Here is a 26,766-nt window from a genome sequence, read left to right on the forward strand (position 1 = left end):
ATCAATAGAAGCAAATGATACTTCACTGGAAGAGGAAACTGAAACACCAGAACCGCGGGGCCGACTCTCTCAGCGCTGCTCTATTTTCGTATGCTCTACTCGCTCAGACTGCAAAGGAAGCATCACATGTGGACGCGTAGTAATGCACAGCGGCTGCCCAGCCATTTGAGAGCTCAGGGACTGCCAAGTTTCTCGGCTGAATCCTGTGACAGAGCCTGTGTTCTCAGGCCCCTGAGAAACAGGCCTCAGATGCTAGTCTGGAGAACCAGCAACAGGCTCTGCTCACGCGCCTCAGCCACAGCTCAGGCCAGGCCAGGGTGCAGAGAAGAAGGGAATCTGAAGGTTTTGAAAGCAGACAGGCAACACCTCCCAAATACACTTCTGCTGTCCATTGACTAAAAGGCTATATTTTGTTTTTTATAAATTTAACTAAAAAACAAGGCCAGCAAGACAACTCAATAGACAAGAAAGGCAGTTAAGCTGGCCGTGGTGGCGCACGCCTTTAAGCCCAGCACTCTGGAGGCAGAGGCAGGCGGATCGCTGTGAGTTCGAGGCCAGCCTGGTCTACAAAGCGAGTCTAGGACAGCCAAGGGTTCACAGAGAAACCCTGTCTCGAAGAGCCAAAAAAAAAAAAAAAAAAAAAGAAAGAAAGAAAAAAAAAGACAGGCAGTTAAACCCAGTGACTTCTATCTCACCACACACATGGTAGAGGGATAAGACCTGTTACATCAATTTTATGAAATATAATAGGGAAGGAGGGGGAGAGGGAGAGAGGGAGACATAAAGAGGGTTTATCCTTTTATAATCTTGGATAGGGCCACGCCCAGTGGAAGGTAGGCAATGACATCACAAGCAGGCCAACTGAAGCAGAGTCCTAACAGGACCCACCTGCAAAGGTAGTGCATTATTGTCGTGCCTGCACACCTTTGCACACACATACACACACTAAGTAAGATAAATGTAACACAACCTTTAAAAAATTAAAAACAACAACAAATGGACAGAAGGGAGAAAATCATTTGAAGACTGAAAGAACACTGTGTGATCTGCTGTATCTCCTTTTGTTTCCAAGTCCTGTGTCAGGGAGGTAATATGGTGACCTATAGTCAAGCCGCCTGAGAAATTGAGGCAGAAGGATAACCGAAGTCAGACCATACAACATAGTATGACCTCATGCCAGTAACAAACAAACAACAAACTGCCCCAAGATGCAAAGGACAAATTGGTAAGGTTTGTTAGACAAATGCCTACATGCTTTGGGTCATAGGAATCGTTTGTATGGGGGAAACACTGAAGTTTCAATTTTAAATCTAGGTGGAGATTTAAACCTGGATTAGTAATAGGAACCTTGTCAAGAACATCAGAGAGTTGTCTTCAGAGGGTCAATGATTTTAGGGGCCCATAAAAAAATCCATGCCATGCCCCCTCAGTGATAATTGAGAAAAAAACAACATCACAAAAAACCCCAACCCTATCTTCTCAAACTATTGTAGCAGGAAAGATGACTTATTTAAAGAAGGAAATGTCGTTGATATAGGTTTAAAAAAAAATCCCAGACATTCTTCTGTCTTTTACTTGGATTTCAATATATGGCTAAGAGACTCCTGGAAACTTACTCAGCTCATTTCAAAACTTATGTGAATTTTTAATTCAAATGTGCCGCAGTTGTCCTTGGAGAACCAGATGGGGAAATTCTGAACTCGTCTTCATGCCCTATGTGCAACTAGCAACAGAATCCTCCTGATTCTTCTCTTACTGTAGGAAATCTACTTCCCCTTCCATTCTTTTGTCTGTTTGATTTCTGATTTTTGTTTTTTCAAGACAGGGCTTCCCTGCGTAGCCATGGCTGACGGCTGTCCTGGAACTTACTCTGCAGAGCAGGCTGTCCTTAAACTCAGAGATCCTGCGCCTCCCTGGTATTAAAGGCATACCCCACCACACCCAGATCATCCAGATTCCCTTTCCTTCTTATCACTTAGCATAAGGCAGGGCCTCAATTTCACTCCCGCACCTTCTAAATTTGCCAAAATCCTTTTGCATCTGAGTTCACCTTGCCATCCCCTATGGCACTGGTTGCCCAGCATCCGCAGGGCGGTGTGCAGGAGTCTTTAGGTTGATCTGAGCCGTTATCTGTCTCCACGTGTTCTCTCACCATCTGCCCACAGGAGCTCCATAGAGCACGGCATGTCCACCTATGCTCAGAGTCATTACCAATACGCTATATCCCATAAAGGTTGCCCTCCTCTTCTCCATACTAGGGTATCAGGCTTGTTACCTACCCAAATCCCTCCTGTCTTTCAAGATCCAGACCCTGCCCTCTGACTTTCCCACTTACCTGAGGAGATGTACAAATATTTAGTGGTGGGACTTCTTTTTTTTTTTTTAAGTTTAAATAATTTATTCAGATTACATTTTGATTGCTGTCCCCTCACTTGTATCTTCCCTTTTCCCTCTCCCTCCCTCTTTCACCCTATTCCCCTCCCCCTAGGTCTATGACAGGAGGGGACCTCCTCCCCCACCATATGATCACAGCCTTTCAGGTCTCCTCTGGCTAGTCTGCTTCCCCTTCCTCTGAGTGCTACCAGGCCTCCCCACCAAGGTGAAGTAGTCAACTAGGGGGCACCAGAGTTCATGTCAGAGTCAGTCCCGCTCTCCATACAACTGTGTAGAATGCATTGTCCATTGGCTAGATCTGAATAGAGGGTCTAGGTTTACTGCATGCACTGTCCTTGGTTGATACAGTAGTTTGAGTATGCGCCTGGGTCCAGATCTGCCAGTCTTGATGGTCTTATTGTAAAAGGTTTCAGGACCCACTGGATCCTTCTATTTCCCCATTCTCCCATACCTCTCTCACTTAGAGTCCCAACAGCAAGTCCCAGCATCTGTCCCAATCCCCTGCTGAATAAAGACTCTCAGAGGACATCCATGGTGAGCTAGTGTCCAATTATAAATGAGTATAAATCATGTGTATCTTTCTGACTCTGTGTTAACTCACTCAGGATGATCGTTTCTAGTTCTATCTATTTGCCTACAAATTTCAAGATTTCCTTGTTTTTAATAGCTAAGTAGTATTCCATAGTGTAAGTGTGCCACGGTTTCTTTATCCATTCTAGTGATGGGACTTCTGTAAGTTGTGTAAGTGATAAGTTTCTGGCTCTCTTTGGCCTCCTCTGAAACCATTTTCTCTGATTCTTTGTGACTTTTCTTTATTACTGAGAATGTTTTGTCCCCATAACTTCATGGTTTGTTTCAATGCCTTTATCTAATTTTCTCAACATGACTTCTCTGATTCCTGAATCATCATCAATTACTACCTCATAATCATGCTTAATTTCATCTTTCTTATTTGTATATGTGTGTTTAAGACCAGTTGAGGTAGAGCATACCTTTAATCCCAGCACTCAGGGAGACAGAAGCAGGCAGATCTCTGAGTTCAAGGCCAGCCTGGTCTACAGAATGAGTTCCAGGACAGCCAGGGCTACACAGAGAAGCCCTGTCTCAAGGGGGAAAAAAGATGTGAGGTCTTGCAACAGTGCCCTGGCTCTGGCCTCCTGGACCCAAACAGTCCCTTCTGCCTCAGCCTCAAAACAAAACAAACAAACAAACAAAAAACAAAACTGAGAAAGCCATGTAACATCACCCCAACTTTATCCTTTATTTTATGATTTGTGCTTCTTGATATTTAGCATCCTGTTTTCTTAAAATTACCACATTTTGTCTGTCTCTCCTTCTGAATCCTAAACTCACCAAGACAAAGATTTTTATCGGTATCCTAGAAGTATGCCCAGTATTTGACGGGTGCATAAGAAGCACTTTACAGGACAGGTGGTGATGGCACTCACCTTTAATCCCAGCACTTGGGAGACAGAGGCAGGTGGCTCTCCATGAGTTTTGAGGCCAGCCTGGACTACAGAGCAAGTTCCAGGAGAGCCAGAGCTGTTACAGAGAGAAACTCTGTCTCGAAAAACAAGAACAAAAAACAAACAAACAAAAAAGAAATGCTTTACAATAAACTCCCATTTTAAAAAGCTTAAAGACGGGCCTGGAGAGATGGCTCAGGGGTTAAGAGCACTGGCTGCTCTTCCAGAGAAAAAGGTTCAATTCCCAGCACCCACATGGCAGGTTACAACTGTCTGTAACTCCGGTTCCAGGGGACCTGACTTCCTCACATGCAGGCAAAACACCAATGCATATATAAAGAAAATCTTAAAGACAGGTGAACATATAGCATTGTAGCAAAACACATGCCTAGCATGATCAAGGCTCTGGAGTCTATCCCCAGGACTACATACAGTGAGAAATACTGACCTGTAATATTGGCAAGATGGCGGCTCTGCAGTTAAGAGCAATCGCTGCCCTTCCAGATGACTTCAGTTCATTTCCCAGCACCCACATCTTCTCGCAATTGTCTGTCACTCTGACCCCCTCTTTTGGTCTCTTAGGGCCCTAGGCATACATGTTATGCACAGACATGTGCAGGCAAAACACTCATACACATAAAGAATTAATTAGGGCTGGAGAGACGGCTCAGTGGTTAAGAGCACTGACTGCTCTTCCAGAGGTCCTGAGTTCAATTCCCAGCAACCACATGGTGGCTCATAACCATGTATAATGTGATCTGATGATGCCCTTTTCTGGCCTGCAGGTGTATATGCAGCCAGAGCACTGCATACATAATAATAAATAAATACATCTTTTTAAAAAAAGAATTAATTAAAGAAATACTGGAATTAAACAAAATAAAGCTAAAGGGACCATTATGATTAGTGATAAATACTAAGTACAATAACAGTGATAACAATAAAACATTTGCTAGTAGAAAACTGGAAACTTCCATTGTGCCTGACCCTACAGATAGTACCCTACACAATCCTATTATTATTGTTCATTATTTCCTACTTGGAAGTAAAACAAAGCTTAAAGACCTTAGACATACCCTGAATACATGTACTCAAATGTGCTCTAGGATTATTTACTACTGACAATTAAGTCCTAGGCTGATCTGGTCCAATGGTAAATGCAAGTATGAGCTAAGATGGGAGGAAGGGGTCAAGGGAAAGAACTCCTCAGCAAGCCAGCTCCCAAACAGTGAGCATCCCACTTCTAATCCATTTTAGTCATTCCTCTTACACGTTTCCATGAACGTGTACGCTCCCTTCCTTACCACTCTCCACCTCCAAGAAGAGAATCTCTGAGTAATGCTATGACCTCACCGAAGAGATAAAAATTCCATCTTGAAATATTAAGTTCTCAGTTCTCACGTGGAGGGCAGGAGCAGAATGAGTGGCCGCAGTTGGCACCCACATGATGTGAGCCACCAGTGAGGGAGCAGGGAAAAAAGTGTAAAAGCATGCTTTGTTCATAATGACCCAAGACTTTCCAATGTGAGCAGGGAAAGAGGAAGTCTAAGAATATTAACAATCAAGGGGAAATTTTTTCATTCTGAGAGTTCCCTTGCAAAGACCTGAAACCCCTAGGGTAAAGAGGTAATCTAGGCAGAGGCACTGGCCTCTGAAGCCACAGGGGTTAACTGAGGACACTATAAAGGATGGAACCAGGTCAGCCACTCAGAAGTATCAGGTGGCAGAGTGTGTGCTTACATCCTCCAGCTCGGAGAACGAGGGCAGATTATAGCCACCAGCTTTCTGGAGGATTCACTATGCTGAATGCATAAAGATACACTGAAGCTCAACTACCCTGCTAAGAGTTGCAGAGGGGAAACTGCCTAAGTCTTCCTCTTCTCTATCTGACCATCTGCTCTCCTACAACACACCCCACCCCTACCACTTCAGCTGGCTTCTAGGACAGGAAAGGGTGTATGCAGAATGCACTTTTTTGTTTTGTTTTGTTTTGTTTGGGTTTTTTGAGACAGGGTTTCTCTGTGTAGCCTTGGCTGTCCTAGACTCCCTTTGTAGACCAGGCTGGCCTCGAACTCACAGTGCTCCACCTGCCTCTGCCTCCCGAGTGCTGGGATTAAAGGTGTGCGCCACCTGGCCCAGAATGCATTCTTGTTTTATTTTCCATGGGGGAAAATCTTTTCCTTCTATATATGCATATAAATAAATGAAAATGGTTTTTTATAAAGAATCCTTACTTTGCTGCCAGAGAGATGGCCCAGAGGGTAAAGGTTTCTGCTGGTGGACCTGACAACCTCAGTTAGATCCCCAGGATCCACACAGGAGAAGGATAGAACTGATTCCTGAGGGTGAGCACACACACACACACACACACACACACACACACACACACACTCACTCACACGCACACACATGCACACACACGCACATACACACACACACACACACACACACACACACACACACACACACACACACACACACCATATAGAATACCACCCCAAGTAAACAAATAAACAAGTAAATTTTTTTTTCTCTTAAGAACCCTTTGTTTGAGAAACTTACTAGCAGTTCGGTGCATTAAAACCAAGCTGGTCTTTATTAAGATCAACTTTAAAGACACAAGGAAGTATTTGGACTTTCTTCCACCCAGTGCCTGCTTTGTACCTTCAGAAGCTGGTATGAATGCCCTGTCAGACCTGCTTGTCACACCCTAGTTCTCTGCTAGTGCTCTGATGCCAACTACCAAGGCTGGCTCCACTCACTGTCAGACCAACAAGGAAATGCAAACACGACTCACTTGACAAGACTGAGGAAGTGGCTGCAGGGAACAGAGGGGTGCTGTGCAATAACATGATAACATTTCACTTCTCCAGGCTTGGTTATATGTGAAGCCTCATTTCTTTTTCTTTTTGGTTTTTCGAGACAGGGTTTCTCTGTGTAGCCTTGGCTGTCCTGGACTCTTCTTTATAGACCAGGTTGGCCTCGATCTCACAAAGATCCACCTGCCTCTGCCTCCCACATGGGATTGAAGGTGTGTGCCACCATGCCCAGCTTCTTATTTCATTTTTAGAAAGAATCTGACATTAAGGATCTGACGAGGGCCTTCTATAAAAATAACAACAATCCAGAAAAATACAGATAGACATAAAGTCTTACAACTTTAGAGATTTATCTTTAATAATCTAATCCTTGTGTCCATTGCTTAGTTAACTGTCATAATTCACAGAGTGACCTGGACTTGAAGATAAGGGAGAGAGTAACCATGTAATTGCAACAACCTCGCCCATTTGAGTCAAGCACCCACCGTCAAGCCCCTTGCCTTACCGGCGGCGCTGTCCCTCACTGCTCCTCCTTGATCACGTCCTGTTGACCATGTGTGAGCCCATCTCCTGCTTCCAAGCACCGTAGTGGAACAGGACCACGTGACATGGAGAGTCTTGTGAGGGTAAGCTGCTGAATGTTTACCAGCCTAGGGAAGACAAAGTTTGCTTGCTTTTAGTTTGCAAATAGGATAAGGGCATCTACACTTATTCCTAAAGGTATGATGTGCTGTTTTAAAAGGCCAGAGGCCTAATTACATTGCTGCTGTTAAAAAAAATTAAGATTAAAAGATTTTTTTATCAAAGACATCTTCAAATGTCTCCCCCCATGCCCTCCCCCCCAAAAAACAAAAACAAACCAAAAAGCCATCTGTGTAAAGCACTTTGAAACACCCAAGTACCCTGGTCCTCCACTCTGGTGATGGTCAGCTAGGTTTTGTAACCACTGACTTAGATTATCTCATCTGTTGGGCTCAGTCTCCTGCAGCCCACAAGAACAGCCCTGCACCCAGAGACTCTGACCTGCTGGACTATGGCAGAACTTTGTCTCCAGGTGAGTCTATGGGAAGCAGGGTTGAGGGTCATTCACTTAAGCCCTGGCACTTACTGAGATGAGACAGGGAGTTAACCTGTAGCATTTACTCTGTACACACCATGTGAAAGCAGTGCGCTGGGTGCTATGGAAAAGGGAAGACCCTACAACAGGCCATCCCTGTGTTCTGGAACTTTCCTTTCTCTAATATGCATTATAAAAAAGATTACCTGGAAAGGAGAAATACTTTGAAAACATAACCTAACCCATCAGTCAAAGAAATGGTAAAAGTCTTGAGTGCTGTAGAACATGGAAGAAATTTAGAGTTTTAATGGTAGGGTAGAGTTAACTGAGAGAGAAAGGGGCCTAAGGAAGAGGAGGAGCAGGACCATGTGAAGCAGGCTGGGGGTGGGGTTAGCTTAAGGGAGCCCTGGGAGAATTACAAATATTCAAAACAGCATCCAAAGAGCTTCTGCAAAATGGCTAATGTACCATTCCTGAGCACTGGGGACAACTCTGGGATAGGCCAAAACAGTACTCAGATTAGTGCCAGCTTCTGAAGGCATGCTCCAGGGTGAAGAAAATGGACTCTCAGGAACTCTAAAACACCTTGGGTCATTTGACAGTGTCACTGTTTTGAGCAAGAACGTTCAATCCTTATGTATGTACGTACGTATTTTTATTTTATTTTTTCAAGACAGGGTTTCTCTGTATAACAGGCATGGCTTTGTAGACCAGGCTGGCCTCTAACTCACAGAGATCTACCTGCCTCTGCTGGGATTAAAGGCATACACCACCACACTTGGATTTTTTTTTTTTTGATACAGGGTTTCTTTGCATAATAGCCCTGGCTGTCCTGCTTTGTAGGCCAGGGTGGCCTTGAACTCACAGAGATCTGTGTGCCTCTGCCTCCTGGGTGCTGGGATTACAGGCATAGGCTACTTTCTTCTTATAAAGTGGGAAGTACTAAACTGTCTTGCAACTTGGCTGCCGCCTTTAAAAGCAACGGACAGGGGTTCCCAGTTTTCTACAATCTTACCAACACTTATTATTGTATGTCTTTTTAATTATATTTATCCTCCTTAGTGGTAAGTGGTAGAATATTTTGGGTGCTATAAATAATGATAGATAAGATATTGAGTACTATATGGCTATCCATGAAGTGACTGAGTCTGAAAAAGAGAGGTGCAGGAAGCCTGAAGGAAAATGACGAGCCAGGGAGATACGATTAGTAACTAAACCTGAAATCCAGCGACATCCAGACATGTAGAGAAGAAGCGAGAATGAGTCAGTTACGGTAACAAAGCTTTGGGTTTGATTGACTGGATCGGTGATGACATTGACCAGGTGATTGCGTCATTCCTGAAAGGAAGGCTGAGATGAGGCCTAGATTCTTCACCTTAATACACTTGATGATATCAAGGAATTGCAAATAAGTAAAGATGGAGTGTAGGATCCCTCCCTCCTCCCTTTCCCTCTGTAGCCTAGCCTCGTTCTCCCCTCCTCTCTCCTCAAGGAAAGTTTGGTGGGATGGAAAGAGGGTCGCAGCCATTGCCTGACACACACACCTGAGGTCCCTCCAGCTGGGTTCAGCCACTTACAAACAGAACGCAAAAGAAGGCAAAGTGGTTTTCTGTTAAAAATTTAAATTAGTACCACAATATTAAATACGGTCAGGACTTCATCCGTAAACGGCTTGGGTTGGAATACTTTTGTGTACAGCATGCAACAGTGGTACCCTCCACTCTCAGATGGGCAGGAGCATACTTAGAGAGACTTCCCTCTAAGGCCTGGCTCAGGTTCAGACTCCTAGAGGACAGAGTGTTGCTACACTAGTTATCTGGTCGGCTGGGATTCCAGCTGGCAAACTGTCAAAGATAACCATGAGGTTCCAGTTTTCTACGCCCCGAACAACCTCTTAGCGAAAACTTACTGCTAACAACTGCAACGGAACGGTGTGCTCTATGAAGTGCAATCTTTCTGAAATTAATGTAGTTCCTAGACAGATTTTTCCCTCTTAAATTGAAATCTACTCCAATTATATCCTTATTAGTTATTCGGTGTTTGTTTTGTTTTTTGAGACAGGGTTTCTCTGTGTAGCCTTGGCTGTCCTGGACTCACTTTGTAGACCAATTTGGCCCCAAACTCACAGAGATCTGCCTACCTCCGTCTTCCAAGCGCTGGGATTAAGGCGTGTGCCACCACTCCCAGCTTATTCCATGTTTTAAAATAGATTTTCTGCTATATTTTCTAGAAGGCAAAATTTAAATTAATAAATTTAAAAATCTATGATCTGGCTGGGTGTGGTGGCACACGCCTTTAATCTTAGCACTCAAGAAGCAAAGCAGGCAGAGTTAGAGGCCAGCCTGGTCTAGAAAGAGAGTCTAGGGCATCCAGGACTACACAGAGAAACCCTGTCTCGAAAAACAAAACAAAACTAAAACAAAAAGCTAGGAGGCCAGCCTGGTCTACAAAGGGAGTCCAAGATGGTCAAGGCTACACAGAGAAACCCTGTCTCAAAAAACAAAACAAAAAGTTATGATCTACTAAAGGCATCTGGACTTAGTATTCAACATAGTGTCTGCTGTATGTAGGTGGCAGAGCCCCACAGCCTGTACTTGGATGATCTTCCTACCTTCCTTCCTTCCTTCCTTCCTTCCTTCCTTCCTTCCTTCCTTCCTTCCTTCCTTCCTGTTTGTTTCTATGTATGAGAAGCGTGCTCTCTCTCTCTCTCTCTCTCTCTCTCTCTCTCTCTCTCTCTCTCTCTCTCTCTCCCTCTCCCTCTCCCTCTCCCTCTCCCTCTCCCTCTCCCTCTCCCTCTCCCTCTCTCTCTCTCTCTGTGTGTGTGTGTGTGTACACATCAACCTTCATTGCTCTCCAATTGTAGCTAATCTTCCCTAGCCAGCTTGCCTTGAGGTTCTGCCTCCCTGGTGCTAGGTTTCCTGGCAGTTTCCAGGCACACTTTATATCAGTTTTGGAGTTTCACATTTCAACCATCAAGCCTTGTCCCCAGCCAAAGCTAGCCTTTCATAGAAGAAAATAGAAACCTCTAAAGGCCAGTCACTCAAACTACAAACATGTACATGCATACAATATACATACACTGTATGTAAGACCTTTCTGTTGAAATTCCTTATTTTATTTTTTTAGATATTGTCTCATTATATACCCCATGCTGGCCTGGAACTTACTCTGTAGATCAGGCTTGCCATGATCCTCCTGCCTCAGCCTCCTGAGTACTGGGGTTCCTGGCATGAACTACCATGTCCAGGGTTCAAGAGTCATGCTTTTTCAAGAGCTGGGTCCATCCTTAGCCAAATGTGGTCCAGTGTTCCATGGTTATCAAGTTGGGTCTGACACTTCTTCCCTTCTGCGCTCCTAGAGCCTTCGATGCCCGCATGCGTCTCTATAGCCTGCGCCCCTAGAGCCTTCGATGCCCGAATGCGTCTCTATAGCCTGCACCCCTAGAGCCTTTGATGCCCGCATGCGTGTCTATAGCCTACCAGCACGAGCTGCTTCCCTCTTGTACAAATGCTGTCTCTGCCCGCTGTGATGCCTCAGGTCTAAAGCGGCCTGAGGAGAGTACACTGCCCAGCAGGTTACTCAGCAGGGTGTGTCCACAAAGTGGCTTTCCCCTTACACATACACAGCCAGAGCTAGTAAATGACTGCTGCAGGATAGTTAGTTCTCAGAGGGAAATGCTCTTTCAGAATGTCATCAGCTTGGCAGCAGTGGCTCTTTCCTTATTAATGCTTTAACAACCATCACGCTGAAAACTGCCTTAAAGAAAAGCTATGAGGGAAAAAAAAATTATGAGAAGAAAAGTAAGGACAGCCTCATGTGTTGCTGCTAACTTATATAAAGTGTGACTCGGAGGAAGTCAACAGGAATTTGCAGAACGAATTCCAGCAAAATAAAAACAAATATGTCCCAAATAAGCCATTTCTAGTCAAGTCTTTAGAGAGCTGAAATCCCCAACAGATCTGAAATATTAGCCAGCAGTTAACAGTATCATAGCAATCGCACTGCACCCAGAGCGTATCCAAGAGCCAGTCAGAATGCAAGCGATAGCTATACATTCTGCACTGTGAGCAGATGATACATAAGCCAATTTATATACTTGCAAGAAACAATGAAATGTTGTGAGAGAAAAGCTATAGTGGGTATGTTTAAAAATAAACATGGGATACCCACATTAGAAGAAAATGAGCAAAACTACAGGAGAAAGCCAGGGGTGGTGGTGCACTTCTGTTATCTCAGCATACAGGAAGCTGAGGCAGGAGTGTTGCCTACAGGGTCAAGCAAACAAAATGAAAGCATAGATAAACTTCTGGGTCTGAAGTATAAACATCTGACATCTGACACTTTCCAGCATTTGATCTCCTGGGTTGGAGTCTGGGCCAATGGAGCATGTGTCTAAATCTTTAATTCTGAAAGCCAGTGAAAGATACAGTTTACTTTTAATCCACTTAAAAAATAAAGTTTCCTACAACGGCCATGCCATTCTTGGCATTTTAGAAATCCCATAGAAAGAGAAGGGGAGGAAGTCAGTGATGGTGGCGCACACCTTTGATCCCAGCACTGGGGAGGCAGAGGCAGGTGAATTGATGTGAGTCTGAGGCCAGCCTGGTCTACAAAGTGAGTCCAAGCCAGCCAAGGCTACACAGGGAAACCTTGTCTTAAAAACCAAACCAAACCAAACCAAACAGAGCTCTGGGCAGGATGGTTGTGGCTGTTTAAATGAGAAATTCCCCTTGAGGCTCAGGCCTCTGAACACTCAGCACCCAGGCTAGAGCACTACTGGGGCGGGGTGGGGGGGGGGGATACTTAGGAGGGTCAGCCTTGCTGGAGGAAGCATGTCCCTGTGGGTGGGCTTTGAGACTTGAAAGCCTCTGTCATCCCCAGTCACTCTCTCTGCTCTGTACTTGCAGTTAAGGATGTGAGCCGTCATTTTCTTGTCTCTGACATTATGCCTCCTGCCATGGTGGCCTCATCCTGGAACCACAGGCGAATAAACTCTTCCATAAGCTGCTTTTGGTCATTGCGTTTTACCGCAGCAGCACAAAGTAACTAATACTTGGATGTGTTGATACAGTTAAATATAGGACAATAATTCTACTGGGAAGCAATCTTTTTTCAGGGTGGGGCTGGGGGTTAAGACAAGGTTGTTCAGTGTAGGCCTGGCTGTCCTGGCACCCACTCTGCAGACCAGGCTGGCTGAAATACATAACCACCATTCATAGTCCTAATGGGCAGCACTGAGTTCAGAGACATTTGACAACATATGCTCTGTTCCTTTAGGTTTGTCAGTTTCATGTCATAAAGTGCAGTGGTGGATTCCTGGAAGAAAAGACTCTGAATACCTGATGGTACCATTCAGAGTGGCCACAGATTAAGGCTCAATAAGTACGCTGTAAGTGCTTAAGAAGGCTGCTTAATATCTGTAACACGACCCCAAATACTGAAAATTGTTTACTTATCAATACTTTGAGCGAAGTATGAGGTTTGTAGTAACCCTACCTTCCAACGTCTTCATTCAAGAAGGATGAATGTTAAACTATTAATTGTGTTATAACTGACTCACAGTCCTGCCTTCCAGTGAAGACACCCTGAGCCTTCACAGGAGGGAAGACTTAAGGCCATTGCAGGAGCTGCATCAAACACCGACCAGACCCCCTCTAAGGACTGGTGATGCGGAGCTTCATAGGGCCTGCAGCTGCCTACTCTACTAGCATACTATAAAGCTAGGCACTCTTGATCTGCTGCTGTTTTCTTTATTCCATGGCTGGAGAGATTACTTAGCTTGCTGATTAAGAGCACATACTGCTCTTCCGCAATATGGGTATTCAGTTCCTAGCACATAGGATGGACAGCTCCCCAGCCTCGGGGAGCTCCCGAGCGAGTGACTCCAGTCAATGCCTTCGAGCTCCTTTAGCACCTGTCCTCACACACCCTACACCACTGTGTGGCACACAGTTAACATTAAAAACAAATCTTAAACACTTTTAAATAGGGGAGTGGAGAAACGGTTCAGTGGTTTAATAACACATGTTACTCTTACATTTAAAGTAAGTAAAATAAACATTAAAAAATTTTAAAAATACTATCACTTCAGAAACAGTAGTGTCGGATTTTAAGCAAGCAGGTTCTGTTTTGTTTTTAATCAATTCTACTTTGTTTTGAGACAGGGTCTGGCTCTGTATCCCAGGATGTCCTCAAAGATTCCATGTAGCCCATCCTGGCTTCAAACTCTTTTTTAAAAAAATTATTTATTTTTATTGTATGTACATTGGTGTTCTGCCTGCTTGTGTATGTGTAAGAGGGTGTCAGATCCCCTGGAACTGGAGTTACAGACAGTTGAGAGTAACCATGTGGTTGCTGGGAATTGAATCCAAGTCATTTGAAAGAGCAGCCAGTGCTCTTAACCACTGAGGCATCTCGCCAGTCCCTGGCTTCAAACTTTTTATTTTATGTCATTATTATTATTATTATTATTATTATTATTATTATTATTATTATTATTATTATTATTATTATTATTTGGTTTTTCAAGACAGGGTTTCTTTGTGTAGCCTTGGCTGTCCTGGCCCCACTTTGTAGACCAGGTTGGCCTTGAACTCACAGCGATCTGCCTGCCTCTGGCTCCCGAGTGCAAGTGCTGAGATTAAAACTCTTGATCCTCCTTCCTCAATTTCACTAGCACTCAGGTTCCAGGCATGCAACACCACACCCTGGCAGAGGAAAGGATTTATAAAGAGATATCAAATCAGACAAGAAAAGCCTGGTGCTATATTTATCTGTGTTGTTAAAACAAATTATGCATTTTGCAAACAAGAATTTTAACTTAAGACGAAATAAAAATAATTCTATCACAATCCTTCCATGGTGCTCACACCTGTCAGTCCAGAATTTAGGAGGAGCAGGAAGTAGAAATTCAAGATTAATCCCTTACATGCATGCACGTGTGTAAACACACATGTGTGTTCACCAATGTAACCAATGTATGTTACAGCTCCCAAAGAACAAAAGTAAGTCTTTGATTATAATATATTACTATTACTACTATCATTATTATTATTTAGCCAGGATCTCACTATAGCCCTGGCTGGCCTGGAACTTACGATATACACCAGGCTGCCTTCAAACTCACAGCAATCCACCTGCTTCTGTATCCAAAGTGCTTGGATTAAAAGTGTATGCTACCACACCCGCAAGATTTTATAAAATGGCACTGGTGTGTCAGGGGTTTCAGGCCAGGATGTGTGGGCTACATAGCAAGATTTTGTCTCAAAGGGGAAAAAAGGGGGAAGGGAAGCATTCATCAACTTAAAATAAATAAACGAAGTCTGTCTTTCCACACACTAGCAGTAAGCAACATATTGAAAAATCTGGCATGCCTTGGGAGGCAGAGGCAGGCAGATCACTGCGAGTTCGAGGCCAGCCTGGTTTACAAAGCAAGTCTAGGACAGTCAAGATAACATAACCTGTCTCAAAAAACCAAAACCAAACAAAACAAAACAACAAAAATTTGGCATGCCAAAGCCTGGGTCAAAAGATAGAGGAGGGTTCCCATGGTCATCTACAGCCCACCTATAAGCCATGTGCTATTTTAGTGCCAGGGCAGTGGAGAGGACCAGAAGTGGCAGGGAGGGAGACATAGTGGCTGAGGGGCAGAACTGCCAGCGCCTTTGGAAGCACTTCAATGGCCACTGGCCCAGCCGCTCTCACACACCTGCCACACATGGGCTCTGCTTCGCACGGATCTTAAGGGATAAAAAAAGACCGACTGTTGGTAAGTCTCACTGAATCAAACATTTGCTAGGAGGAAAATGTCACTTTTAGTGATAGCCAGAGGGCAAGATGGGGGGGGGGGAGGGTAAGATTTGGGGAACAAAACTCAAACAGTTAAGTATAACACACTTTAAAGTACTTTCAAAATTATACAATCAAGCTTCAATGAAAATGGAAGCATGAGGCTAAATTTCCAAGTTATAGTAAGTTAACTGAACTTAAATCTATTTCCCCCTAAGTAAAGATGGCAGATAGTATACAAATGTATAAATTCAGCTAGGCATAACAATGTATACCAATTATCCCAATACTTGGACAGGTACAGAATTACAAGTGTGAGGGCAGTCTGAGATAAAAAGTGAGACCCCTGACTGAAAAACAAACAAAATAAGATGACAATGACAGCGACAGCAACAACAACAACAACAACGCCAAAAAAATTTTAAAACATGTCATACTTAGGATTTGATAATCAAATAAATGGAAGCCTGGCTCTGTTTAATAAAGAAACCCTGTCTTGAAAAACCAAAAGAAGGCCAGGTGTGGTGGCGCACCCCTCTAATCCTAGCACTTGGACTCGAGAGGTAGAGGCAGGTGGATCGCTGTGAGTTCAAGGCCAGCCTGGTCTACAAAGCGACTCCAGGATAGCCAAGGCTACACAGAGAAACCCTGTCTCAAAAAACCAAAAACAAAACAATAACAACAACAAAATTACATTATGGATGAGAGAGTCAAATGTTTATATAATAAACTTATGACTTATTGTAATGAAAGTAATTGTATTGTGTTATACAAAGGAGGGTACCAAAAAAAAAGGCTGGGCGGTGATGGCACACGCCTTTAATCCTAGCACTCGGGAGGCTGAGGCTGGTGGATTGCTGTGAGATTGCTGTGAGTTCAAGGCCAGCCAGGACTACAAAGTGAGTCTAGGCCAGCTAAGGCTACACAGAGAAACCCAGTCTTGAAAAATCAAAAAAAAAAAAAAAAAACCACCAACCCCCCCCCAAAAAAACCACAAACAAACAAACAAAAAAACAAAGGAGGGTATAACTATTACTACTTAGAAATTGATTAGAAATAATAGCACAGGAATTGGAGAGATGGCTCAGTGGTTAAGAGTACTGGCTGCTCTTCCAGAGGTCCTGAGTTCAATTCCCAACAACCATATGGTGGCTCACAACCATCTGTAATGGAAACTGATGCCTTCTCCTAACTTTCAGATGTATACGCGCACAGAACATTCATATGAATAAATAAGTAAATAAATATTTTTAAAAACAGCACAAATGAAAAAAAATGGAATGTGATGAAGATTATAGGACATGTCCACACACAGAATTGAGTTGTGAACTGAAAAATACTTTGTTTACTTTTATGTGATGGATGTTTCTCCTGCATGTATGTGTGTGCTCCACACATGTGCCTGGTACCTGTGGAGGTCAGATGAAGGTGTCTGATCCCCTGAAACTAGAGTTACAGATGGCTTTGAGCCACCATATGGGTGTTGGGCATCAAATCAGGCCACCTTTCCAGCATGTGAGAATTCTTAAACATTCAAAAACATCCAGGTAAGATGAGGGGACTCAGGAGATAAAGCACCTACTGTGCATGCCTGACAATCTGAGTTTGATCCCTGGAACCCATGTAAAGGTGGAAGAAGAAAACAGATTACACAGAGTTGTCCTGGGACCTCTAGACACATGCCAGGATAAATGCATGTCCCCTCAACACTAATGTTTTAAATGCTTGAAATCTATTTCCATTTGCTAAATCTTCTAAGTCAGATATTTACACCTGAAGAGACAAAGACTTTGTGGCTGCTGACCATTCTTTGTCGAAGGAGTTCAAGTCACTGGTGTGAGGAGTTGTTGGCCTACGTCATCACCGGGCAATGTGGAAGCCATCCAGTCTCAGGAGAAAAACCTCTCCAAGAATATTAACTGGGGCTCTCTCTCTCTCTCCCTCTCTGCCCTAAATGCACATAATGAAGACACAGGCAAAGACTATATGTTCCTGTGACCTCTTGACCTTTGGCTAAGATCAAGTGTTGAGACTATTTTAGAAAGTGATGCTGAGAAGCTAGGCACGAACTGTCCTCTAACGCCAGCATTTAAGATGCTGAGGGGGGAGGACTTTTACAAGTTCAAGGCCAGCCAAAGGTACACAAATCAAAACAACAAAAATAAGTAAAGAAATGGAAAAAAAAATCTCACTATTCATAGGTAAGAACCCAGCAGACTAGTCCTGTCTCATTAGGAAGACACCTGCTCAACAGGCCTCACTACAGACAGCCTTCCAGGGGGTGTCAATCTTCTAGCAACAAGCATGGTAAAGTTACTTGAGTGAAGCCCAGGGTGTGTGCCAACTCAGGGTGTACAAATCACCTCCACTCACTGCCATGGATGAAGTCATAGGCTATACTGAATGCAGGTCAGAGGTGGCATAAATCACCTAAGAGTCACAGCTGTCAACAAATAACTTTCTATTACAAGAACTCACTTTCAAATGAAGAGATGAGGCAAGGAGGGAAGTAAACAACGGGATCTAGCCATCTTGAGTACTAGCTGTGCAATCAGCAACAGGCTAATTTGCTTTGTAGCCTTTGTACCACGAACACTGTAAGGAGGTGGCTGAAGCCCACTGTCTCCGGTAGACCCTTACAGGAGACCCCTGCTTTTAATAAAAGATCAGTGTTAATTATTCATGATGAACAATGGTACGGATCAATTAAGAAGGACATTAGGCTACTTACTTTAGCCATGGTCGTTTGCCCCACTTGCTGTTCTTGAGCTGCCTGCATTTATAATCATGCATTTGACATTAGCCTGAGACTCCTCAGGAACTACTGCATTTTTCTCTCTTGGATTTCCGTCTTGCAATGTGAGCATTGGCGTTGCCCTGAAGCTCCCCAATGCTGTGCTCTACTTGCCCTTCTTTTTGTGTTTTAGTTTTTGAATGTTCTAGTCCCATGTCTTTAAGGTCAGATATTCTTCCTTCCTTTCTTTTTGTTTGTTTTTGTTTTTGTTTTTGTTTTGTTTTTTGAGACAGGGTCTTTCAGTGTTAGCCTTGGCTGCCCTGGACTCACTTTGTAGACCAGGCTGACCTCAGACTCACAGTGATCCACCTGCCTTTGCCTCCCGAGTGCTGGGATTACAGTGGTTCTTTCTTTAACCATGCTGCCCAGCTTCCTAATGAAGGCATCAGAGGCACTCCTGTTGCAGCATGCTTGTTATCTAACAGGTCTTTTTATAATATCTGCCTCAAGTGAGGCGTGGTAGTGCACATCTTTAGTCCCAGCACTTGGGAGGCACAGGCAGATGGATCGCTGTGAGTTTGAGGCCAGCCTGGTCTACGGATGGTCTGCAGCCTGGTCCAGCACAGCGAAGCCTACACAGGGAAACCCTGTCTCAAAAACAAAACAAAACAAAAAAATGTCTATCTCTACGTTGAAATTATCCACCTGCTCTTGTTCTGTCTACCTTTCCACTTATTTATTGGCATATTAATTATCCTTTTAAAAAAATTCTGTGGCATCGAACTCACATCAATCCGCCTGCCTCCCGAGCGCTGGGATTAAAGGCGTGGGCCACCATGCCCGGCTCCAATAGTCTATTAAAGAAAACTACCCTCAGTAGGATTTTGGACTCTGCACTCCTATAAATCTGTGCCCTGTGCTATGAGCTTCACCAGCCTGGTTCACAGTTATTTCCACTGCTGGGTAAGGCTGGGTGTCTTCGCGTAGTCTGCAGTTGGGGAGTTCTCTTCCTCCAGGTTAGGGCTAGGTTAGAATCTGACTGCTGAGATTCTAGCGCCTTTAATACCAGCAGTGGGTGGGGTGGGGAGGTGGATTTCTGTAGTGCGAGTCCCACCCAGAACTGCACAGTGATGCCTAATCTCAGAGAAGAAAAAACAAGCAAGCAAACCAGAAATGTAGGTTTTGTTAAATAGTTTCTTAAAGCCCAGGCTTGAAAGTCTAATGGAATTCTCTGGCATTTCTCAAAGTGATTCCCTTTCCCTCCCTTTGCCAGGAAACATGTGGTGATACTACACACTTTGAGGAGCTGGGAGAGCTGGTAGCACGGGAGGCATGGAGTTGGGTGTCCCCTTAACTAGATGATCTAGGACTCTGCACCCCTTAACTACATAAGCTCAGGTTTTCCCACTCTGACAGTAGGCCCAGAGTGCTTCCTGGACCTGTGGATTGCTCTGACAAAAGTTACGCTGCTGTATCTCCCAAACACAGGGCTATAGTTTCCTCTGACCTCTTTTTGGCAGAACCAATAATCATTGGCTTTCACCTTATTCAGCTTTTGACTTGTTGTTTGGATGGTGTGGTGATTTCTATGTTCCCTACAGGACAGACTGCAAAGAGGAAGTCTCAATTGTTTTTTAAAAACTAAAAAACAAAGCCGGGCGTGGTGGTGCATGCTTTTAATCCCAGTACTCACTTGGGAGCAGGAGGCAGAGGGAGGCAGATCACTGTGAGTTCAAGGCCAGCCTGGTCAACAAAGCAAGTCCAAGACAGCCAAGGCTAACACAGAGAGACCCTGGCTCAAAAAAACACCAAACCAAACAACAACAACAAAACACACACACACACACACACACACACACACACACACACACACACACACACACCAAAAACAGAAAAACAAAAACCCCAGCCCCAACTCTATAACTATATATAATTATAGTGATATAAAAAGCCCAACTTTCGGGGCTGGAGAGATGGCTCAGTGGTTAAGAGCACTGACTGCTCTTCCAAAGGTCCTGAGTTCAAGTCCCGGCAACCACATGGTGGCTCACAACCATCTATAATGTGATCTGCTGCCTGCCCTCTTCTGGCCTGCAGGTGCATATGTAGGCAGAGCACTGTGTACATCATAATAAATAAATAAACTTTAAAAAAAAGCCCAACTTTCACTTATTTTAAACTAGTCTTTTCCTTTTAATTATCATTATTTTTCCTCCTCCTCGTCCAAGACTGAGTGTCTCACTGTTCAGCCCTGGCCAAAACACAACCAACAACAACAACAACAACAAAACAAAACATTTTGAAAGCTGCTGAAAAATTACAAATGACAAATCATCCACCTGTGACTACTTTTGAAGAACTATTTTGGGCCAAGCATAGTGACACACACCTTTAGTCCCTACCACTTGGGAGGTAGATCTCTGTGAGTTCTCGAACATCCTAGTCTACACAGGGCTATGTAGAAGGATCCTATCTCTAAAATTTTATATATATATATATATATGTTGTTGTTGTTGTTGTTGTTGTTGTTGTTGTTGGGGCTCAAGAAGTGTCTCAGCTGTAAAGAGCACTGGTTACTATTCCAAAGGGCCTATAGCATCTATATGATGCTCAGATGCTCACAATTGTCTGTAAGTCCAGAAGATCTGGTACCCTTTTCTGGCCTCATATACATGAGATAATTGGAACAGTGTAACATTCTAAAAACACCATAAAAGAATGAAGTTGCCATTGTGAAGAGCACTGTAGGTTTCCTTTGCTCCAGTCACTCCTGGGACATTGTATGACATGTCATACACCTTGCACACCCAGCCTTACTGTAGTGCACTGGTGATACTTTTGAAATCAGGAAGACTCAATTGGGGGAGTTGTGTTAATTCTCAATTAGAAATTCCGCAAAGACAAGAAAAATAGGTAATGAAAGTGGTAACAGAAGAAAAATTCCTTAAAATGAATGTAAAGATTCTTGTTTTAATATTGTATAGAGGGGCTGGAGAGATGGCTCAGAGATAAAGAGCTCTGGTTGCTCTTATAAAGGTCCTGGGTTCAATTCCCAGGAACCGCATGGTGGCTCACACCATCTATAATGAGATCTGGTGTCTTCTTCTGGCCTGCTGGCTCACATGCAGGCAGAGCACTATAGCCAGGCATGGTAGCTCACACCTTTAATCCTAGCACTCAGGGGCAGAGGCAGGTGGATTTCTGGAGTTCAAGGACAGGCTGGTCTACAAAGTGACTCCAGGATAGTCAGGAATGTTACACAGAGACACCTTGTCTTGAAAAAACAACAACAAAAAGGTCGTGTAGATCTTAGGCTATGCCTAACACTTGTCAGGAGGCAGAGGCAGAAGGATCTCTGAGGTCCATCGTGAGACATTGTCTGCAATTAAAAAATAAAAATAAAAAACAAAAAAACCACAAAAGATTGGACAGGATTATAATGTTAAGACCCACATTTTTAAAGTTAAAACTAACTATGTTGTAATGAGAATTTGGAGTCAAGTTTCATAAGAAGCAGTTGGAGCCAAGTATGGTGGTACATGCGTTTAATCACAGCACTCAGGAGGCAGAGGCAGGTGAATCACTGTGAGTTCGAGGCTAGCCTGGTCCACAAAGTGAGTCCAGGGCAGCCAAGATTACACAGAAATACTCTGTCTCGGGGAAGGAGGGTGGAAGAAGCAGTTGAATATTAAAATGTTGACATCGGATATTGCATAAGTAATGCCAGATGTTTAGTAATCTACCGGTGTCTTCTAAATTCTTAGTTAAAATGATTCCAAACTACCAGGTGCAGTAGTGCATATCTGCAACCCCTACCTGGTACTCTGAGGCAAGAGAATCTGTAATCTGAGAGCAGCCTGCACTACACAATAAGACTCTATCTCTAGAAATTAAAATTTCTAATGACTTTAAATTCCATATGATTTTATACAAGTACTTGCCTATTAACCATGCAGAAAAATGTAAAGCACTTTGGACAGATTAAGACTCATAGTGTCTCCTGAATTCCCAAACTCCTTAGCTGTGTAGACTAGTGTGAAAGAAAAGAGAAGAGATGCAGACAAGTCAGTGCCAAAAAATGACATCCCAAGGAAAGAAGGATAACAAAGAGAAGAAGAGAAACTCTGTTATAGCACAAGATGAAAGCATAAGAAAACTACACTTCCTATGCAAAGCCTCTACCTCCACAGCATCAGCACTCAAATACACAGCCCGCCCCCACATTAGAAATAATTAGTCTGCCAGGCATGGTGATGCATACCTTTAATCCCAGCACTGGGGAGGCAGAGGCAGGCGGATCGCTGTGAGTTCGAGGCCAGCCTGGTTCTACAAAGCGAGTCCAGGACAGCCAAGGCTACACAGAGAAACCCTGTCTGGAAAAACAAAAACAAAAACAAACTATATACCATTATAGGAGAATTGGAGACTATAGGAAAGAAACTAAAATGTAGCATAAATATAAGGAATTTAAATAACATAAGAATACAAAATTCAGCTGGGTGTGGTGGCACATGCTTTTAATCCCTGCACTCGGGAGGCAAAGGCAGGCAGATCTCTGAGTTCCAGGACAGCCTGGTCTACAAAGAGAATTCCAGGACAGCCAGGGCTACAGAGAAACCCTTTCTCAAAAGGCACAAACAAACAAACAAAACAAAAACCAAAACTCAAACAAAAACAATAAAACAACAACAACAACAACAAACCAACCAACCAACCAACAAACAGAGGGTCTGTGATGAGGAAGAAGAGTAAAAATCACACTTCTACTTATAGTGTTAAATGTTTAAGTTTTACCAAGTATGGTGGTGGATGTCTGTAATCCCACTACTTGAAGGCAACAGGATAAGAAGTTTAAGATATCTAGCAAGTTTCAGTGTTGCTTGTACTACATAACAAACAACAACAATAATAAACTCACATGCTTGGTGTTTGATGCGTACCTTTAATCCTTGCACCCACAGGAAGAAGCTGACCTCACATTTTCCATCAAATGGCCATGAATTTCGTATCTTCCTAGCTCCACCTCCCAGGTGCTGGGAATACAGGTGTGAGCCACTGCCCCATGAACTCCTTAGTATTACCAATTTTTTGTTTGTTTTGGGGTTTTTTTTTTTAATTTTTTGAGACAGGGTTTCTCTGCGTAGCCTTGCCTGTCCTGGACTCACTTTGTAGACCAGGCTGGCCTTGAACTCACAGCAATCCACCTGCCTCTGCCTCCTGAGTGCTGGGATTAAAGGCGTGCGCCACCACTGCCCAGCTTTGTTTTTGGTTTTTGAGACAGGGTTTCTCTGGGTAGTCTTGGCTGTCCTAGCACTCTGTAGACCACGCTGGCCTTGAACTCACAGAGATCTGCCTGCCTTTGCCTCCCTGAGTGCTGGGATGTATTAGTAGTTTTTAAGCCATGCATGCAATCATTTAGTATTTCTAAAGATGAGCTTATTTCCACATGCCTAATAAAAACAATGAGGATAGTCATAAACAGGTGACAACAGGAGCTAATGTGTCTGACTGCAACAGCCCAAGGATGGAAGTGATTCTCCATCTCTTCAGAGATGCTGCTGCTCGCTGAACTGTGCATTCTTTGTCAGGCCCAACACTGGGAAAGTTATGCCAAGTTCAGTACCAAGGACCATTCAGGCAGTAGAGAAAGCACTCCTTCAGTAACGATGAGAAACTATCCCAGGAAAGGCCTCAGGTGCCTGCTTTATAAATTGCTAGGTAGCTTAAGCTGGCCTCAGACTCACGGCATTTCTCCTGCCTCAGCTTGCACAGGGCTGGAATAACAGGCACGTGGATCAAAAACCCTGATTCTTGCCCGTTCCATAGACACAAAGATGATGGCCACTTTCTTCCTGACATAGACAAATGCTCAGCACACACGTGAAGAGAGAAACCGCATCCATTCAAATCACCAATACTTTACAAAGTAAGATGTGGGCTATATGATGCGTTATCTCGTCAGCTCCTCTTAGCAACACATAAGACTTTTTAGCTGTTCCCATTTTGCGGACGGTGAAGGAAGTGGAGCGAGGATAGACCAACGCAAGGAGGACAGAGAAACCTGATGAGAAGGAATCCCAAGACCTGAGCCTTTCTCCTGCTGCATAAGCTAACTTAAATACGGAAGCTGAGGGACTAGAACTCATCAGAAAAGGAATCCGGGAATGCAGTCTGTACCAGAATTCAATATTGCCTCTTTAGCAACACCAGCAACCTGCTTCCCTGACAATCTTCTGTTTTCTCATGCCAATCCTTAGAGTCTTTAAAGCCTTCTCTATCTGATCACAAGGAAAGGTGTATGAACTATGGTTTTTTTCCAGATCTAATAAATGATTTAAAATTGGACTGAATGTGGTTATGTCAAAGGGGTAACTATATAAGTGCTTGGAAAGACATTTAATATACACACTTGCACAGAAAATATAGAACTATATTTAGAAGATGTGGCTCAGAGGCAAAGTGCTAGCCCAAAGCCTGTAAAACAGACACAACAAAACAACAGAAATCAAACTTAAACAAACACACAGAACCAAACCCATAGTTTAGTAGAATTATTAAAAGTGCAAAGAAAGGAAGAGAAAGAATCTCTGACAAATCGCTACAAACAGGGATCAGTTCACAGTCACTCTCCGAGTTTTCATAACTTGTGACAGTGTTTATTATTCACTGAAGACTATTAGCGTCGTCATTTCTGCATGTTTTTCTCTCACTCGGCTAGCACGTCTCTGTGTTCAACACTTGCTGGCATTCAGCTGAATACATACAAGCACTTCATTATTAAACTGCATACGAAATTATCTCTCACTTTCCTTTCCTCCTGTCAGGAATGTCCCAGATGATTTGGCCAGGCACAGGTGGCATGGTGGCCCAGCCTGTTATTCCACCATCCTGGAAGCTGAGACTGGAGAACTGCTACAAGTTGAGGGCAGCCTAAGCTACATAGTAAACTAAAGGACAGCCTGGGCTACACAAGAGGACTCCAGCTAAATAGGAAACAATGTAGCAGTCACTGCTAAGCTATGCTTGTGTAAACGCATCCAGTATTTTGGAAAGGGTTTACACACACACTAGAACTGCTTATATCAAAAGAAAAAACAAGCAGAGAAATAATGGATGACAAATACTTATAAAATGAGGGAAAATGCAGCCCTAACTTCCTGCTAAGCTAACTTGTAGTTTAGGTCAGCCTAACTATAAAGAGTTAACTGGCCTCAGGGCTACCTTCCCTCCAGCCTTTGCATACAAAAATGTTTGTCAGAGTCAAAAGCTACAACTACTTTTCATTCAAAATACTTCCTTTCAGGTGGTAATGATATTCTAAAATGAACTAAGGCGAGGCTCCTTCCAGGCAACTGCCACACTTCTCTTGCAGTCAACTTTACTGCACCACAGGGTTTTCTTTTTCTGTACCAATATTCCAAATGTCTTTGAGATGCAACCCCACCCCCCATTGTTAAACGCTAGTCTTTAGAATTCTGGAACAGTCTACAAACATGAGATCCATGTGTGTCTGACCACGTAGGATGGGATGAGAATAATCTGGAGCTGCTCTGGAGCCAGGCCTCACTCTAAACATCAGAGGCCTTTGCTAGCATGTGTGTGCTCAAATGCATGTGCTTGTGTGTGCGTGTGTGTTCCACATAGTGAGTTCCAGGAAAGCTTAAAGCTACATAGTGAGGCCCTGTGTCTCGGAAAAACAAACAACCATTTAAACCAGCTCCATTTCAGTAACCTGCTGCATCTCAGCTGTTAACTCGCCTTTCAATTTAAGATGAAGTAACAGCAGGGGAATGATTGGGTCCGATACAAACACAACTCACAGCCAGCTCTTCCCCCACCCCTGCTGTGTAGCCCTGGGTGCCCTGCGTCCTCTATGTAGGTCAGGCTGCGAACTCACAAGAGATTTGCCTGCCTCTGCCTCCTGCTCATGTTTTATATTTCAGAAGCAGCCGGCTTACAACTATGACACAATCCATCATGCACACCATCAGACATTTAAATTCATGACACTTTTCTAAAACTCAAGACCTGTTACGGAGAAATACAAAGGAAAAATTCCCAGAAATCAGCTAGGGGCAGAAGGCATTAAGTATCAAGTCATAGCTTTATTTTCTGTTGTGTTAACCTCAGTGTGAGGCCTGTGCTGAGCAGCATGGGGAGTGGGGGTGGGGGTGGGAGAGTTGGGGGAGCAGCCATCCTGCTGGGTGGATTTCAGATCCCAGTTTGGGGGCAGGGATCGGGAATCTGGAAAGTGTCAACTTTCTCTAGCCAAAGCTCCTACTTTGGGGAGTTGGATCACAGATTCAACTTCTAGGGACCCCAAAATGAAGATAAGTCTTTTTGTTGTTGTTGTTCTTTTTTTAGGATTTTTCCTTTTTTTAATTGAAAAAAAAAACCCTTTTCTTCATACACTATGTTCTGATTATGATTTCCCCCTCCCTCAGCTCCTCCCAGATCCCTTTGTCACTGTTAATTGTTATTTAAAAAGCATTTGTGAGAGTGGGCCTT

At 43.6% G+C, this 26,766-nt stretch overlaps 1 protein-coding gene across 1 annotated transcript in view; it reads right to left on the reverse strand.

Annotated features, from left to right (window-relative positions):
* Nucleotides 1–26,766, reverse strand: part of TET2 (tet methylcytosine dioxygenase 2) — an 83,810-nt gene that overhangs the window by 45,126 nt on the left and 11,918 nt on the right. The window contains exon 2 of the mRNA XM_084756048.1: nucleotides 7,185–7,329. The gene's annotated coding sequence lies outside the window, so the exon portion shown is untranslated. The remainder of the gene's footprint in view (nucleotides 1–7,184; nucleotides 7,330–26,766) is intronic.

The sequence above is a fragment of the Acomys minous genome (genome assembly GCF_964271855.1).
Source record: "Acomys minous genome assembly, chromosome: 14".
NCBI lineage: Eukaryota > Metazoa > Chordata > Mammalia > Rodentia > Muridae > Acomys > Acomys minous.